Here is a 17842-nt window from a genome sequence, read left to right on the forward strand (position 1 = left end):
GAAACCCAAAACACCAATCAGAACTTATGCACCCCTATGTTCATAGCAGATATATTTACAATAGCTAAGAACTGGAAACAGCCCAAGTGCCCATCAGTAGATGAATGGATAAAAAAGCTGTGGGACATTATCCCATGGAATACTATGCAGCTGTAAAAAAGGATCACTTACCCTTTGAGACAGCATGGATGGACTTGAAGAGTATCATCCTAAATGAAATAAACCAGTCAGAGGAAGACAAGTACCACCTGATCTCACTTATATGTGGAATATAATGAAGAAAATAAACTGATGAACAAAATAGATCCAGAGACATGGAAGCATGCAACAGACTGATGAATTTCAGAGAGAAGAGGGGAAGGGTGGCAGGAAGAGATTAACCAAATAACTTACATGCATATATGCATGACCCTTGGACACAGACAATTGTGCAGTAGGCCTGATGGGGGGCGGCAGTGGGGTGTAGGAGGTTAATGGGAGGAAAAAGGAGATACCTATAATACTTTCAACAATAAAGATAAAATAAATACCTCATCGCCAAGACTAATGCTGAGGAACTTTTTCTCTATGTTTTCTTTTAGGAGTTTTATAGTATCAGGTCTACGGGTTGTTTGTTTGTCTTGTTTGTTTTTTAAGCCTCACCCAAGGATATGTTTTTACTGATTTTTAGAGAGAGAGGGAGTGTGAGAGAGAGAAACATCGATTGGCTTCCTCCTGTACTCACCCTGACAGGGGATCGAACCGGCAGCCTAGGTACGTGCCCTGACTGGGGAACTGAACCCAAAACTTTTTTGGTGCATAAGATGACACTCCAACCAACTGAGCCACCCTGCCAGGGCAGGTCTATGTTTAAGGCTTTGATCCATTTTGATTTAGTTTCTGTGATTGCCTTATGTACATTTCCCAGCTTTATGTTTATTGAATATATATTTTTTCATTCTTACCATGAAGTTCATACCTATCTAGCAGGTAGTAAAATCCTTTCTAGCTGAGGCTAAGAGAGGACAAGCACAATTCCCGTAGGCCAGCAGATGGCAGGAAATAGAGTTCAAAACCACATCTGACTGATTCTGTGTACTTTCTATACATACATGGTGCCTAATGGTACTAGGCTGTGACTTGGTCTGTCAACTTTAACTTTAGATGGTACTCTCTTGGGCCTAAATTCTAGCAACTCCATTCCTTAACCTTCTTTGGAATCTGGGCTCAATTGCTCTTTGATTCTAATCAAGGTTACCTATCACTCATGGTTCTGTTGGACCTGCAACATGAATCCTAACCTGGCTAAAATATAGCTTTACTTAAAATATACAGCCAGGTTTTTTTCCCCATCTTTTTTTTTCTAGCTTTTTGCAGAGCCCTTGAGCATAATTATTTTTTCCCTAGTTCACACTGAATCTTTTTTGCTGGGAAGTTGCTTGCTTATGGGCCTTGTCAATGAGAGTCTCCTATTATCTTTCTGAAGATGAAGCCTGTTGGGTGGATTGCTAACCTGAGCACAGTGCTAAAAGTCCTTTTGGTTAAGTTCCACTTACACTCCCATCAAAGCCTGGAACACTTGCTCTCAGAATTTACAACTATTAATTCTATGTTCCCTCCCTCTGTTGCCCAAACAAAGTAACTCCACAATCTACTAAATTTCATCTATTGCCAAAAGTTTTTTATTAAAACTCACAATCGTATTTCAAACATATTTCTGATAAGAATATAAGGTTTATGAGCTCCAAGCACAGGTGAAATAACTTGCAGACGACCACACGGTAAACAAGGTGGCAGAGTTCAGATTGAAATCCAGATCTGGTGTTAAAGTCAAAGTAGTTGGTCCTTGAGTCACACTGGTTGAGAAGGGGAACACCCTTTGCTGGCAGTGCCAGAAGGTAAAGAAGGTTGTGTGAGATTTAGAAAAAGCCCCAGCACGTAGATCTCCTTAGTGTAATTTTGGAGCAAAATTTTACCACTCTATAATTGAAACTGGAATGTATAGTTTTAAAACAAGGCATAGTCGGTTATTATGATGCCAAGCACTGTTCACTGTGCTTTACAAATATTAGCCCCTTTTAATGTTTCATTATAACCTTTTCCCAAGCTAGCACCGTGCGATTATATGCTGTATAAGTTGCTAGAGTAATTATAAGGGAGTATCACGTCCAGTGGCTGACATGAGCCCCCGTTACTGACCAAAGACATTGGGCGGGTAGGAGGTGTGGAAAGGAGTCAAAGGCCATGGCCACTGACCGACCTACAGGTTTTCGGTTTTCCTACGAAGCCGGAAGGAGGCTGCGTGATGAACCTGGCCGGCGCGTCTCCCTCATGTCACAGATTACTGGATCTCTGTAGATTGTGGTCCTTGCTTGGTTTTTGGAGGCTGCTCGGTGAGGAGAGTAGTGTGGGATTGGCGTTCAGATTTCTGCGGTCCCTGGGACAGCGACTCGGGAAGAAGGCCGCTTGAGTAGCTCTCCGGCCAGGTGTGCAGGTCCTCCCGCCAGCGGCAAAGGCGGATGCAGGCTTTGGGGCCCTTCCTGACAATGGGCAAGATATTTACAAAAAGCAACGGATTGCAATAAAATAAAAGAAAAAAAAAGATGTGTAATAATTTTTTAAAAACCATTTAAGTTTCTCCCAAATCTTTTCACGTTTGGAAAAGGAAAAGTGGTGTCGGCTAGCGGGGCTCGCCGGTCAGGTCGGGGCTTGGCAAGGTCCTCGCCCCGGCCCACGCTGTCCGGGCTGCAGGGGACCTAAGAATGCGTTGGCGCGCCCGCTCGGGTTGATTGAGAAAAAAAAAACGAGAGGCCGAACCGCCACACGAGGAGCGCGGCTGCCGCGCCACCGCCCCGCCCGGCGGCCTGCGCGCGCTCCCATTGGTGCACGGCGGTGACGCGCGGCCGGCCGAGCGCGCGGCGGAGGGCTGACGCGGGTTCCGGCAGCCACGCTCCATTCAGCGGGCGCAGGCGGGGGTGAGCGGTCCACGCGCGCGACGGCGGTCGTGGCCACGAGCGTCCTCTAACGGCAGCCCTGCTCGAGCCCCCGGCCGCTTCCGTCCGAGCCTCGGTCCATCCAGCGCGGCCCCGCTTCCCGCCGCCCGCCGGCGTTGGTGAGTACCGGCCCCGCCGCGCCGGGGCAGCCCCCGGTTCCGGGTCACCTTGGGGGGGCTCCGGGCCGCGTGGGGCCGTGGGAGGGCGGCGCGGGCCCCCACACCGGGACGCTGGCGTCCTCCGGGTGGCGAGGGCAGGGCGGCCTGGCGTTGCGCGGCCGGTGCCCATTATGGCGCGGCGTGGTGCATGATGCAACAGCGAGTGAGCGCGCGTGGCCCACCTGGCGGCGCGGGCAGGACCGCCGCCTCCCAGGGGACCCGGCGCCTGGACGCTCTGGTGGTCTACGGGTGGGGCGGGCGGGCACTGGGCTGGACAGAGCTTCCAGCTACGCTCTTGTGCTTGGCGCGGAGCGTACATAGCCCCCCAACCCTTCTAGAGGTCTGCGATGTGTCATCCGCCATGGGGCGCCAGTCCACCCAGCATCCCGGAGGGTGGTCCCGCGGCTGGTGGCCGGCCGGGGGACTGCACCGCATCCACCTCTCTTCTCCCCCGAAACCCCCGACATGCATGCCCTGGCTGTCTACACCCCTTACCTTGGGCCTCAGGGTTTTTTCCCGGGGAAGTCCCGCCTGGGTGGGCTTCTTGTGACCAGACGTCGCGTCAAGCATCCTGAGTTTGGAGGGGGAGGAAGTTCTTCCGGCTTCATAAAGATCACGTTTTCTCAGTGTGTTCCTTGCGTTCCTTTTAGAACATGTGTGTACACAGAGCGGTTGTACTATGGTAGCTCCTTCACCTTTGCAGTGGGTGTGGACACCAGGCAGGAGTCCTGTTTGACTAGTATGAGCAGGACAGCCAGACATGCTCCTTCTGGAAGACAACTATGCATCTCAGTATGCAGGGTCAGGCTCTGATGTGGAAGTCACCTGGAGATGGATTTATTCCAGATTTAGTTCCAAGAGGAGAGGGTTAGGGTTTCTGCCCCAGCTCTATGTCCTAAAATGTGCTCTTAAAAATTTGACCAGTAGGACTGAGTATGTTGGCCTCGGGCTGAATTTCCTATTTGTGTTTAATATGAATTACAAGTTGTTTATTATTTGTTTTGACAGTTCTTGCCTTTTATGTTTGGATCCGATAATAGGAAACCATGGTATAGTTATCCCCCTGATGTTTTTAGTTGGTGTGAGCGGAAGTTATTTTTATATGAACACACTCTTCTGTATTTAAAACAAAAGGTCTTATTTAAGTCACACAATTAGAATACAAATTTAGGGGCTAACGTCAACAATGGGTTAAAATAGTTTTTAAAGGTTTAGCATATTAAGGTTATGTTTAATCATTACACATAAAATTTAAAGGATGTCAAAGGAGTTTGACTAAACAAACAGGACAAAACTTAATAATTGAGATCAGAAATCTTGTTTGAATCTGGAGTTGAGCCACATGGGTGCTCTTAGGTGTTATAATTATTTGCTTTAGAGGGAAAAAAAGCTTGAAAGTCAAGATTGCTGGCCTCAGGAGCTTGAATTCTAATTATATTTGGTAGAAATTTCCATTCCTTGGTGGGATTAAATACATGTTTTTTTATTGGCTTTTCTAGTCTAGTTTCTACTAAGGCCAGTAAAAATATGTAATAATGTTGGAGGACACAGCATTATGTCTAATTGAATTAATCCCTGTCATGAGCAAGGGAGCATCCCCAAAAGGAGTCACACAAGTTTATCTTTCCACAATGCCAGGCTTATTAGGGAAGACCTTCTCAATACTCAGTAAACCAATAGGGTTACACACAGATTACACACAGAAAGGGGGAGCTTACTGGATAGAACTCGAGGTCCAGATCATTGACAGCCTCTAGGGATGGAGAGGTGGGCATCCACCTCAAGCCAGGTGGCTGTGTGGCAGCTTGTGTCTGGTGGAGCAGAAGTTCCATTGGGTTCTGAGTGTGACCCATTGTCCAGCCAAACTCGAGTGTGGGATGGTCAGAGCTCTTAAGTTCTTATAGATAGCCCACAAAGTGTCCAGATGGAGTCCTTACCTGAGTGTCCAGACTTGTAGTTTTGGATGTTCTGGGCCCTTCCAAAGGTTGTTCCCGTTATACCCCATTACCTCCATCTTGGGCATATTGCCATTTGACATAGCTGTCATGGCTGACAATGACTCCATTACTGTGTATTTGGAGTTATTGGCTTATTACTCCCAGACAGATTTGAAACAGGCATAAGTGTTTTTTTTTGTTATGGAAAGGAATATTGCCTGGAGTTGTCTGTGCCAGAGACACTTTCTGAGACTTCCATCATTCTACCTGGCTCTTAATTTTAGGGAGAGGAAGAGAGAGACAGTGATGTAAGAGAGAAACATCGATTGGTTGTCTCTTTTACATGCCCCTACTGGGGACCCACAACCAGGGCATGTGCCCTGACCAGGAATCAAACCCACCACCTTTCCTTGTACGGACAACACTCCAATCAACTGAGCCACACCTGCCAGGGTGCCTATCTTTCTCCTATGTGATTGGCCTCTTCCGACCTGGGGGCCCTCTACCACCGTGGGTCCCATAGGCCACGGGGACTTTGCTTTTACTTTGAGTGAGGGTGGGGAACCATTAGAGGCTCTCGTGATTACTTCCAACTCTGTGTAGAGAAGAGATGTGTGTGTGTGTGGGGGGGAAACATGGAAGCAGGGAGACCAGTTCAGAGATGTGTAACTAATTCTGGAATAAAACCTTAGTCTAGGCTATTTCTACACAAGAAAGAGTGACCGTGAGTAATTTCGGTGTGAGGTGAGGGCAGTTTGGACTGGGGTGGAAGTGGTAGACGTGTGAGAAGGTTGAATTCTGCTTCGCTGTAGATTTTAAAGGTAGACTCAACAGGATTGCCCAGTGGCGTCTGTGTGAGGCGTGAACAGGGTCTGCTATGATTCTAAGAAGAGTAGAGTTGCCTCATTAGTGAGATGGGGGAGGCTGAGGAAAGAGCAGGTGGGGAAGGACTGAAGTCATAACTGCCACTTTCATCCTCAAGGGACAGGGCTGAAGGAGAGCTACCCTCTTGGGGGCCCTTCCTAGGTTTGTGACTGCCTGGTAGACACCCCAGATTGGAGTGTCCTTTTTCTCACCTAGCTTTCATGCCTCCTCATACCTGAACAGAGGTTCTCCCGGTTCCTGCAGCCTCCCTCAGCTCCCCTGCCGCCTTTCAGTGGGCAGCCCGGCCATGGGTTTGTCCCGTTGTCAGGATGGAGACCCTTTGGCACTTGGGATTCTAAGGCCATGGGGTGTTCCTGCTTTTTCATTCCTGGGCTTTTGGGATCTACGTTCCAGGGGTTCTTGGGCCTTAAACGGGCATTGGATCCCCGGTCAAGGTTCTGTCCACCCCAAGGATCTAGGTGTCTTCTAGTCAAGAAAATATGGTAGTAGAATCTTCAGTGGCAGAACATCAGCCTTGTAAACTATAGGAATTCTCTTTTTCTTTCTCCATAATCCCTGTCAATCCTGCACCACAACTCCAAAGCAACTTTGAAAATAACAACCCCTGAAATTTAAAGGGAGTCATAATTTATCATGGAACAGTTAGTGAGCTTGCCACCTGGGAATTTGCTAGAAGGACAAGCAGCAGGTTGGTTAAATGATTCAGTGGTGGACAACTGAATATGTTCATTGTACTCTGAAGGCACTTCTTCAGACACCCTGTGTTGGCCGAGCTGTGGGTGAAGTATGTACCTCACATGTCACTCAGGATTTGTTCATCCCAGGAATACAGGCTGTAGGAATGACATTTCTGGACATCAGAGTAGGTTCTAGCATAAGGCTCGCCCATCCTGTGACACCCATTGTCCCTCATTTGGCTTTCCCCCCTGTTTATTGTTATTAGCAGATGTGCATTTGCTGCAGGGCCTGGAGTTAGAGTGGTGTGGTGAGAGAAGAGGCCTTCACAGCTTCCGTGGGCCTTAGATGAGCTGCCATGGGACAAGGATGCTTCTAGGAACCAAGGGCAGGTGCCACCCAAGCTGGGGACAGCACAACCTTAGGCTTTGCATCTGTCTCTGTGTACATCCTCCTGAAAGTTGTTGAGACCTTCTGAACCTGGTAGACCTGTTCTGTCGTAGACTGGGGAAGCCTTCCCTCTAGTCAGCAGGATTCTGTGAAAGAATAAAGGGACTAAATCAATACGTTTCGATTCCTTTCATGAAATGAGTTCTTTCATGAAACAAGCCTACTGTTCTGATGATGGCAGCTAGAAGTCCAGCTCAGGGACCTTTAAAGACTGGGGAGGGGGACTTACATGGAGGTAGGAGGTAGGAGGTAGGGCCTCCCTTCCCTCTGAACATTTATGCATTATCTCTCCCTTGTCCCTGGATGGACTTTCCCTTTTGTGTGGGGAGGGGAGGGGCAGTTTTGTTTCCTTAACATTCCATATTCCTCCTGTAGTGCTTTCTTCACAAGATTTGGTCAGACGAGGTTCTTGACTTGAGAACAAATATGTTTCTACTTGTTTAGGAGCAGGTCCTATGCTGCCTGTGTGCTCCAGGTACAGTGTGCTCTGCATCATAGAGACCATCAGTACTGAGTCTGAGCTGTAGGGGAGTAGCCTCCACTTGGTGTGGCTGGCCTGAGCTTCTCGTAGGGTCCAAGTAGATGCCATGGGCCCCTCCTGCAAAAGGGACAGGTCCCAGCCTAGGCTCCACTTACAGGATGAGTGCCCGTTCTAAGATATTTCTCAGGGCCACTTTAAGTTCTTTTCCATATTGCTTGCATAACAGTTGGCTTCTAGTGCTTTCTTTATAGGAGTGAGATGATTTGAATGGGGGTAGTCCAGTTACACAGTTAATACAACTTCTGGCACAGACTAAGTGTTTTATATAAATGTTAGTTATTATACTGGAAAGAAAGCTCAGTTCTTTGATTTAGGTGTGGAGAGAAATTTTTTTTTTTTTTTTTTTTTTTTGTCCTCTATTCATTAGCTTTTCCCTGTTCTCTCATATTTATTTATTTTATTTTTTTAAAATTTATCTTTATTGTTGAAGTATTACAGGTGTCCCATTCTCCCCCCCAAATGACCCCTTCCAACTCCCTCCCACCCCCTCCCTAAGCCTTCACCTCGTTATTCACTGTGTCCATGGGTTATGCATATATGCGTATAACTTCTTTGTTTAATCTCTTCCCATACTCCACCCCCCTTCTTTCTTTCCTCTGAAATATGATTGTCTGTTGCATGCATCAATGTCTCTGGATCTATTTAGTTTGTCAGATTCTTTTGTTCATTAGCTTCTTCTTAAAGAAGGCCCTTCAACATTTCCTGTGATGCTCTTTATCTGACCTTCAGTTCAGATGATAGCTTTGCTGGGTAAAGCAATGTTGATTGTAGTTCCACGTTTTTCATCACTTTGAATATTTCTTGCCACTCCTTTCTGGCCTGCAAGGTTTCTGTTGAGAAATCAGCTGACAGTCGTATGGGGGCTCCCTTGTAGGTAACTAATTGCTTTTCTCTTGCTGCTTTTAAGATTCTCTCTTTGTCTTTAACCTTTGGCATTTTAATTATGATGTGTCTTGCTGTGGGTCTCTTTGGGTTCCCCTTGTTTGGGACTCTGTGCTTCCTGGACTTGTAAGTCTATTTCTTTCACCAGGTAGGGGAAGTTTTCTGTAATTATTTTTTCAAATAGGTTTTCAATTTCTTGCTCTCTTTCTTCTCCTTCTGGTACCCAAATAATACGAATGTTGGACCTCTTGAAGTTGCCCCAAAGACTCCTTATACTATCTTCATATTTCTGGATTCTTTTCTCTTTTTGCTCTTCTGGTTGGGTGTTTTTTGTTTCCTCATGTTCCAAATTGCTGATTTGATTCTCAGCGTCCTCTACTCTACTGTTGATTCCCTGTAAATTATTCTTCATTTCAGTTCATGTAGCCTTTATTTCTGATAGGTATTTTATTAGGTCATCGATGGTCTCACTTGTTTTCTTAATAGTCTTACTAATATGCTTGAGCATCCGTATAAACAAAATTCTGAACTCTGTATCTGTTAGCTTGCTTGGTTCTATTTCATTTAGTTCCTTTTCTGGAGATTTCTTCTTTTCTTTCCTTTGTGACATGTTTCTTTGCCTCCACATTTTGGATGCTTCCTGCTGTTCGTTTCTATGTATTAGGTAGAGCTGCTATGTCTCCTGGAATTGTAGGGTGGCTTTGTGTAGTAGGTGTCCTGTAGGATCCAGTGGCTAAGCCTCCCCAGTCACCTGAGCTGGGCCTTCTAGGTGCTCCCCTGTGTGGGCTGTTGTAGTTGAGCCTTGGTTACTGTTGGCATCACTGGGAGGAATTGACCTGCAGGCCAGTCAGCTGTGAGGACCTGCTTAAACTATAGCCAAAGAGCTGCTGTGCTGGAGACACCCCTTTGGAGCAGGATTTACTTCAGTGGAGCTTCGGTGTTCACCAAGTGCACCCCTTGAGTGTGTCACTCATGGATGTGGTAGGGTTGTAATCCAGCATGATCGAGTCTGACCACCAGGTGCACTGTTTCTGGGCCTTCCGGGAGGTGCAGTCAGCTTCTGCCAGTGCCTTGCCCAGGGCCACCCAACATGAGCTACACAGCAAACCGTAGTTGGCTGCTACTTGTGCTGGACTTGGCGGTGTCCAGGAGAGGCCAAACTATGAGCCAATGCAGGCTGCCACTAGTGCCAGGCCTGAGGCCACTTATCAAGCCCTATGGAGCATGCTGCTGCTTGTTTGAGAGATTTTAGGAAAGTTGTAAGCATGGGGCTCAAGAGGCCATTTGCATAGAGAAGCCACTGGAAATGGCTTGGATGAGCTTGCAGGTAGGGAGGGGTGGGGTCGAAGGTGTGAGTCAGGTGTTGGAGATTCAAATATGGCACCTGCCTGCCGGCAGGGTCTGAATGCTTCTTTAGTTCCCTGGTTGTAGGAATTCTGTTCAGCTAGATTTCAGGAGGTTCTGAGTGATGGTTGTTTTGTATTTTAGTTGTAATTTTGATGTGATTGTGGGAGATGGTGGGTACAGCTGTTACCTATGCCACCATCTTGTTTCTGTTCTAAGAAATCATTTTTATAATAACTTTATCTTGCTATCCCATTTTGACAAGTTGTTAACATGTAGTCCCATTTTCTCGGTCTTGTTTCTGCATTGCAGGGATGGTGGAGTGCCAGGGTGTTGTGGGGACGTCGAGCCTCTCCTGATCTCGGGCCAGGATCTGTGGATATGGCTTTAGTTCTTGTACCATTGTCCCCTGTAGGCCTCTTTACCACTGACCGTTCACAATAGAGGTCATGGAGGGCTTTCTGTGGCCTTTTTGCCACAGTGGGGAAGGGGAACACTGGGGAGGAACCATAGTCTTTTGGGCTCTGTTGGTTTTGACTGCCTGGATGACCTTGAAACCATTCTGTCTTTGGAACCAGGTTCCTCCCTGGGTGTGGAGGACAGGTTACCTTAGCTCTCAGAACCACATATGTTGGGTTGGATCTCTTGAACCTCTGGAAAGCAAAGCTCATAGCCCCATTCTTTGTGCTTCCCTCCCTATGTGTGGGAAAGTGTGTGTGTGCGTATATTTGTGTTTTTTTTGAGGGGTTTCTGCCCTGGTCATAGTCATCCTGATCCCCAGCCATTTTGTCCAAATTACCCTGAGGGCTTTGGGTTTAAAATCCAAAGCCCAAAACCTAGGACCATCTCTGTTTTCCATCTGATTCCTCTTTCTTGGAGGTTATAATGTGCAGTCCTCTAGTGCCTTGGGGTGGGGAGGGAGCATCACCTGGGCAGCAGGGAGAAGGGATGGGGGAGCAAAACATTGTCTCAGTATATTTCTCCATGCTGTTCTGTTACCTCCCTTCCTGTGATGAAGATGCTAGAGTTGATCTTGTAAGGTTGCTGTACAGATGTTCTGTTGCTGGTATCTTCTGATCTGCCTACCAAGCACCATTAACCAGAGTCCGGTACACAAACGAGAAGGAAGGGAGCACCCTGGGCCAGGGAGATCAAGAATCACAAGAACAAACTTGCACTTTATATGTTTCCATTTAATCCTCACCACTGACGAGGAGGTTGGTGCTGCTGTTTTGACTGATGGGGAAATGGAGGCACTGAAGGGCTGTAAGCTTCCCGCAGGCACACAGGTAGGAAGTGAGTGGCAGAGCAAGTTGTTGAACACAGGGGCCTGGCTTGAGTCTTACCCACCAAGTGTGCTGCCTGGTCATGGGCGTCAGCCTCACCTGGCGCCTGGGTCTTCTTGGGACCATGTTCTGTACGCCATGTGCACCAGGCTGGGCCAGGTGCCCACTTTCAGTACAGGAGCATGAAGGGGCTTGTCCCCATCCCCCTCTTCGTTTCTGAGTGAGAGTCTGAGGTGCAGGGGCCTGCTGCTCTGCCGCTGGACAGCGCCCTGCTTTTCCCCTCTGTCTAGATTTCTCTCAGGTCTTTGAACACAGGTCTGTGCTCCCTAAGCCTGAGCAGCAGAGCTCTGGGTACAGCTGTCACCATTGTCCCTGGGACAGCGGTGCTGGGTAGTGGTCAGAACCTGGAGCTGGTGTGTATGACAGAGGCTGGGCTGCATTCTTTCTGGGTCAGTAGTTTGACATTCACATCCCCAGAGTCAGGCCGGACCAGTCTACTGGGGAGCCCCGTTCCATTTGTCTACACCTAGTCATCTCCACATGGGGACAGCCCTGTGCATGGGAAGTAGACTCTACTTATAGGGAAAAGTCATTTCCAGATGATACTCCATTCTTCTCAGGACTAGTGGTAGGGGTGGCCCTGTCTCAGACCTCTGCCTTGCTGATTGCTGTATGTAGTGCGGCGAGGTGGGGAAGTGACTCCTTCCTTGGAAAACACTTCTTTTACCTCCTACAGCACCTGCCATCTGTCCTGGACCAACTCCACCCCTTCCTGCATTTCAACTTACTATCTTTTTTCTTTTTTACTTTTATTAGCATTTATTTTATGCTGAATTTACTCCCCAGGCCATTAGTTTCTGTTTCTTCAGTTCCTTCTGGGATACCTTTTTCTTCTGTGCAACCGCCTCTTTTTGTTTAGGAACCATCTTCTCTTTTTCAGGAAGGATCATCTCAGTGTGGCAGGGAGACCTCCTGTGTGGGCTAATCCTAGCCTATGAACTCTGTAAGTTCTATGCTGCATCTTGGGGACTCTGTTCACCTGGATGAGCTCAATGACCAGAGAATCTACATCTAAACCCTTAAGTTCAGTATTACTCTCTGCATTTTTAAGCATGTACAGCAAAAATTCAGCACTCTTTTTGGGCGACCAGCCCTGTGACCAGCCTCTGTGTTTGGCTTGGGTTCACCTACCAACTCTACCATTGTAATGACGGAATGGCACACATTGCTTCTGTAAAGTGACATCCTTCGGATAATTGGTGACTTTTCAGATATGCATACCCTGATGGCCTGGGCAGTTTCATGATTGTTCTTAAAGTGAACACGAAGATTTGAACCTCTTGATTTGCATGATTTTGTGGGTTTTTCTGGGTCAAGCGAATAGGGAATCATTTTCAGAGGTCACCTCAGGCAGCTTACGGGAAGAGCTCTTTCAAATTTCTTTTGGGTAGCATTTTAGGTTTAAACATTGCAGGCGTAGTACAAAGAATTCCTATGGACCCTTTTCTCAAATTCACCAATTTTTCACACTTTGCTTCCTCTGTTCTTTCTTTCTGTTGATCAGTCTATCTCCATACATACATGCGTTTTTTTCCTGAACCATTTGAAGGTAAATTGAAGACATCATGCTTTTTCATTTACCCTGACATATTTCAGTGCGTCTCTCTAAGAATAAGGACACTCTCTTACTTAACCACAGCACGGTATCAAAATCAGGAAATTTAACATTGAGTGACATTGTTAACTAGCTCACAGTCCATATTCAACTTTCACTTGTCTAAATAATATCCTTTATTGCCATATCTATCTATCTATCTATCTATCTATCTATCTATCTATCTATCTATCTATCTATCTATCTACTATCTATCTATCTATCATCTATCTATCTATCATCAATCATCTATCTACCTATCTATCTGTCATCATCTATCTATCATGTATCATCTATCAAATTTGTGTTTTTTTTGTTGGGAGTAGAGCTTTCTAAGGAATAAACTATGGTCAAATTTTCTATCTCAGTAGCCTCCTTAAGAAAAAAATGTTTCTAAAGCTTAGAATGCTCATTGTGAAAAATTTGGAAAGTACAGAAAAGTACAGAAGAAGAAAAGAAAAGCACCTGCAATTCCAGCACAAAGGCTTAGTGCTGTGCCAGCTGGAGGGCTTGTGAAAGGTGCTGGAAGACTCCAGCTCAGGGTGTCCTGGTCACTGTGACTTGCACTCATACACCCAGGCAGCAGCCCAGAGCCAGTCCTGTGAGAAGGAGCAGGCTCCCATCTGGAGCCAACTGTATTCATGCCCCTGCCTACCACTTGGGCAGCTGCCCACCTGAGCAGGTGAGCTAAACCACCTTGTGGTGTGGAAGGATGGAGGTCATTATTATGTGACCATAATGTGTTCAAGAGAAGTGTTACAGGTCCTCTCTTGTCTGCTCTATACCCCTGGCTCCCTAGACTTAGTAGAGGACAAGGGTGGGCATGGGGCCTTGGTCAGGAGAAACAGCACTAACTCTTGGTGAATATCTCGTGGTTATTTAATACTGCTTTTGTTGACTCTCTTGGCCTCTTACCAGTGGGCCAGTGGAGAAAGAAGAGGTGAAATTCTAAGTTGTGAATTTTTTGTTGTTGTTGTTAGTGACTGCTCCAAATTTCCTAGGGGAAGGTTTCAGAACTGTGTTTGAAGTGTGGGCTTCCTCTGTCTTTTATGTATCAAGGCCCTCCCCTTTGCCATCACCTGCAATAACTGAGCGGGGCTCCACTTTTTCCTAGCCAGGAAGGGGTCTTCGCTGAGTAAGTCTGGTTTCTAGAACGATTTTGTTCTTAGAAGCTGCTATTGCATTGTCCATGGCTCCCTGTGGTCTGTGCCTCAGTTTCCCTGAGCTGGGAATGTACACTGTGTGTGAAAAGGGACCTCTGAAGGTTGTGATCAAAAGCCTGAAGTATTTTTCCATGTGTCATTTGTTTTTTCTTCCCCTGCACCAGACCCTCCCCTTGAAGGAGCTGGCCTTGAGAGTGACTGTGGCCGTGCACACCCCGCTGGGGCAGGGAACGGAATGCCTAACCTGGACAGGCCAGGATGGCAGGGCTCTTCTTCAAAGAAGTCCTTTGAAGTGCAAACATTTCCTTTCCTGAAAAGAAGGGAAATTGAAATTGTTCTGTACAGACAATGGCTCTTAGATCAAAGAGGGAGTGGGGCTTATAAAGGGAGATTCACAATAGACCTAATATGGCACGGTGAAGGTGTGACTGTTGATGTCAATGTCCACTGTCCGGAGTGTGAGTTGGTGAGTTGATACTTCCCTTTTTTTTTTAAAAAATTTTTTAATTGTGGTCCTAAATCTAGGTCGGACATGTTATATTTAACGATTTCTCTCTTTTGTGTTTTTATCTTGTGTTAAGCATTTAAAAAGGCCTTTTGGGAAATTATGACACCTCCATGATGGAAAATTTGGTAGCTAATAGAAATGGCGTTTTAAAGGACATTTGATCTAATGGGAAAAGCTTTACTATTAAAAGCGAAAAATATCTGGATGGAATTTTTTATCTTGAGTGTTATCTTAATATATATATTTACACAGAAAGAAAACACTTTGGACTTCATTTTGTTCTCTGTGTTGTATGCAGCTCCTAAAATAGTGTTCAATAAATATTTGCTGAGTGATCCGCAAATATTTGCTGAGTAATCCGTGGAACAACAGAATATTTTGAAGGAAGACTGTCTTTGAGCTAAATAGTAACATTATGGCAAGTAGAAAGAACCAGAAATTATTTTAAATTTGTCCTGTAATTCTGCCCTGGCATTTCACTTTGGGGGTTATTTTATTTGTTGGTACAAATATGTACCACCCTTTTGTACTTTGTACAAATCATTCCATGAATGAGTGACTCTGACGTTTCTGTTTTAGGAATAATTGGTCTTGAAAATCAGTGTCAGAAAGTTAACAAGTTTCTCCTGGGTTGGCCACTAGGCTCTTTTGCAGATGGGGTAAAATGACAACTCACATACTCTACGGCTCATGTACCAATGGATCAGCTTGTCCTGTTTTCTTGTGAGAGAACTTGTTCTGATTTCTAATGTATGAAGTTCTTTGCAGACCCAGCCTCTCATTCTGACCTGCACTGTGGCTTAGCTTTGGAAACGACCCTGGCCTCTGACTTCGTGCCTGGAGGATGAATGTCACAGCAGCCTTACTTGTCTCTGGTGAGGCCACTTTGTGGCTTCTTCAGAAGGACACAGGCACTCATGTCTCAGAGCCTGAGCAGCAGCTTGTACATTAGTGCAGGGTTCTGGAAGCCCACTCTTCAGGAACCCTTGCTTTGGGCTGTGTTTGGTGGGTTGTTCTCCACACAAGTTAGCCAACGGTGGTGGCTTTCATACATCTTTGGCTGCAATCTACAATAAGAAATACATTTTACACTGATTAAGCACACACAGGGACATCCATACTTCTATGGAGATTAAAATGAGAGTTTTCAGGAAACAGGACTCATTCTTGTACCAGCAATACAGTGTGATAATTTTGACTTTTTTCTGTTGAGTCACTTGCAATTTGCAAATGCTGCCAGGCTGGGACATGCTGGCCTGTTACCCACCTGCTGCCCCCTCCGCTGTCCTGAAGGTCAGGTTTGCTGGATATGGGGGTGGGAATAATTCTCTGTCCAGCCTAGTTTGGACAAAGATTTTCAGGAGGGTGCAGATTTCTTTTTGTGGTGATTTGAGGTTTCTCACTGAGGTGGTCATTAATTATTTCTTGTGATGGTTCCCAGGAAGGCAGGCAGGCAAGCGTGCAAGGGACACCTGTGTGCGTTCCCTGTGTGGTCCTTAACCACCTCCCACACTGGTGTTGTGAAGGTGGCCTGGTCAGGCTGCCTATGATTTTTCAGAGATGGGCCAAATGTTTACTAATTTCAGCACTGACAGTTTTTTTGCATTTCTTTTATTCAGTGTGATTTGAGGGAGAATCTATATGAAAGGCGAGCCTTCTCTTTCAGGATTAAGGGTTTATGGGAAGAAGAGAATGAAAAGATATTCTTATAGAAATATTAATTTGTGGACTCTAAAGTCTTGACTGATGCAAGTTGAACAGAGTATTTAAAACTTAATATAGCAACCAAACCACGGAGTAGTTCTCTTTGAAAATGTTGAATGGATTTTACATAAATTTAAATATTGCTTGAGAAGTGTTTGAATGGCTTTTTGTTTTGCTTAGAAAACAAATGTTCTTTAACAAATCTGTGTGTATAATTCTGAAAATAATTGTAATGGAATTGAGTCTACAGAACAAGAGCACAGGGACATAACAACTAGGATCAGATATATTGCCTCCTTTATTGAAACTGTACAAATCTCTATCCTTGTTTCTCATAAACTTCTTTTATTTAATGTACTTCTCAATAAAAATGTAGTGTAAGAATTCAGAGCACTTAATTTACAGTCTCTTAAAAATTTATTCCTAAGTTATAAATATCACCATCACTGTTAATATTTGAGAAGATTCCTCCAGAACTTGATTTTATGCTGTTGTTATGTTAATATTCTGTGAAATAAGGGATACTTTGTCATTCTCATTACATAACATGTCCCCCTTAACCAATAGCCTCAACTTTTTAGCAGCTAGCTTGGTTTTTAAAAAAACAACTTTTGTTGGAAGATGTCTTTCTCCCTAACGGCAGTCTTGTGCGACATTAGGCAAGAACATTCCTTAATTTTTTTAGTAATCTCTACTGAACTGGGAAGAATGCCTCTCTAGACTGAGTTTGATACAATCTGAATTTGGGAAAGTTATCAGATGTAGTTTTCGCTAGGATTTGGGCCTAGTCACTGGAAGACTCTTGGGTCTGTGGCTTGGTGAAGCTAGGGCATAGCTTCCTTGGACTGTTCTGAGTGGGGGCAGTGCCTACTCATGGGTCCATACAAATTTGGGGCACTTTCCTATTGCTCTTGCTGCCTGTTAACATCCTGCCTTGAGGATCTGCAAGGGAATTCTTGCTGAATCATCCTGGAGAGCCTTTGATTTGGTGGCAGATGTATGTGGAACATCCTGGGTTGGCTGGCTCTGACTTCCCAGCTGGCCCCCAAAGGCCCCAGCAGGGGTCTCTTTCCTGCTGGGTGAGTGACTATGTAGTAAGGAAACACCATTTGCCCTGGAGAGCCCTGGGAGCCCCGAGAGAGGGAGAGGAGCATTCCTTCCACACTTAAGCAACTGTACCCCAAATTTAAATGAGTGGATGACTCCGAAATTGTAGTCCTCTTCCCTTCTTCTGGAATAGCCCTGCTGCTAGACTGTCTGGAGCTAACAGGCCTTCATTACTTGTCTGGGCATGGGAAAGACTCCTTGAAAATTCTGTGACCTGAGGGCCACATACCTGCTAGGTCGGGACCTCATAAAAGGCCTGCACCTACACATGCAAACTGTACACTGATAAAAAACGTGTAAACCCAGGGACAAGACTAACCATGTCATATTTTGTTTCTGGAAATGCAGCATACAAAACGAGACATTTTCACTATATTGTGCATCTTGGACAACTTTTGTGATTTGCCTCATTATTATTGCTCTCTCTCCATCAGTATCTAAAAAGCATATAGGTGGGTATACACATGGGTTGGACAGACGTGGCAGTACAGGCAGGCTTTAAGGATAGAGAAAAGGAATACATTTTAGTGAGTCTATAAGTTCAAGTAATTTACATAACGTAATAGAGCCTTTTTA

At 45.6% G+C, this 17842-nt stretch overlaps 1 protein-coding gene across 3 annotated transcripts in view; it reads left to right on the forward strand.

Annotated features, from left to right (window-relative positions):
* Positions 1-3008: 3008 nt before the first annotated feature.
* The window catches only part of SLC7A1 (solute carrier family 7 member 1), a 62503-nt gene continuing 47669 nt past the window's right edge, over positions 3009-17842 (forward strand). For 2 of the 3 annotated variants that reach the window (XM_087814430.1, XM_087814429.1), the window contains exon 1: positions 3009-3091. The gene's annotated coding sequence lies outside the window, so the exon portion shown is untranslated. The remainder of the gene's footprint in view (positions 3092-17842) is intronic. The other variant, XM_087814431.1, reaches the window with a different exon arrangement.

This window comes from Miniopterus natalensis, chromosome 2 (assembly GCF_054644295.1).
Source record: "Miniopterus natalensis isolate mMinNat1 chromosome 2, mMinNat1.hap1, whole genome shotgun sequence".
NCBI classification, from domain to species: Eukaryota; Metazoa; Chordata; class Mammalia; order Chiroptera; family Miniopteridae; genus Miniopterus; species Miniopterus natalensis.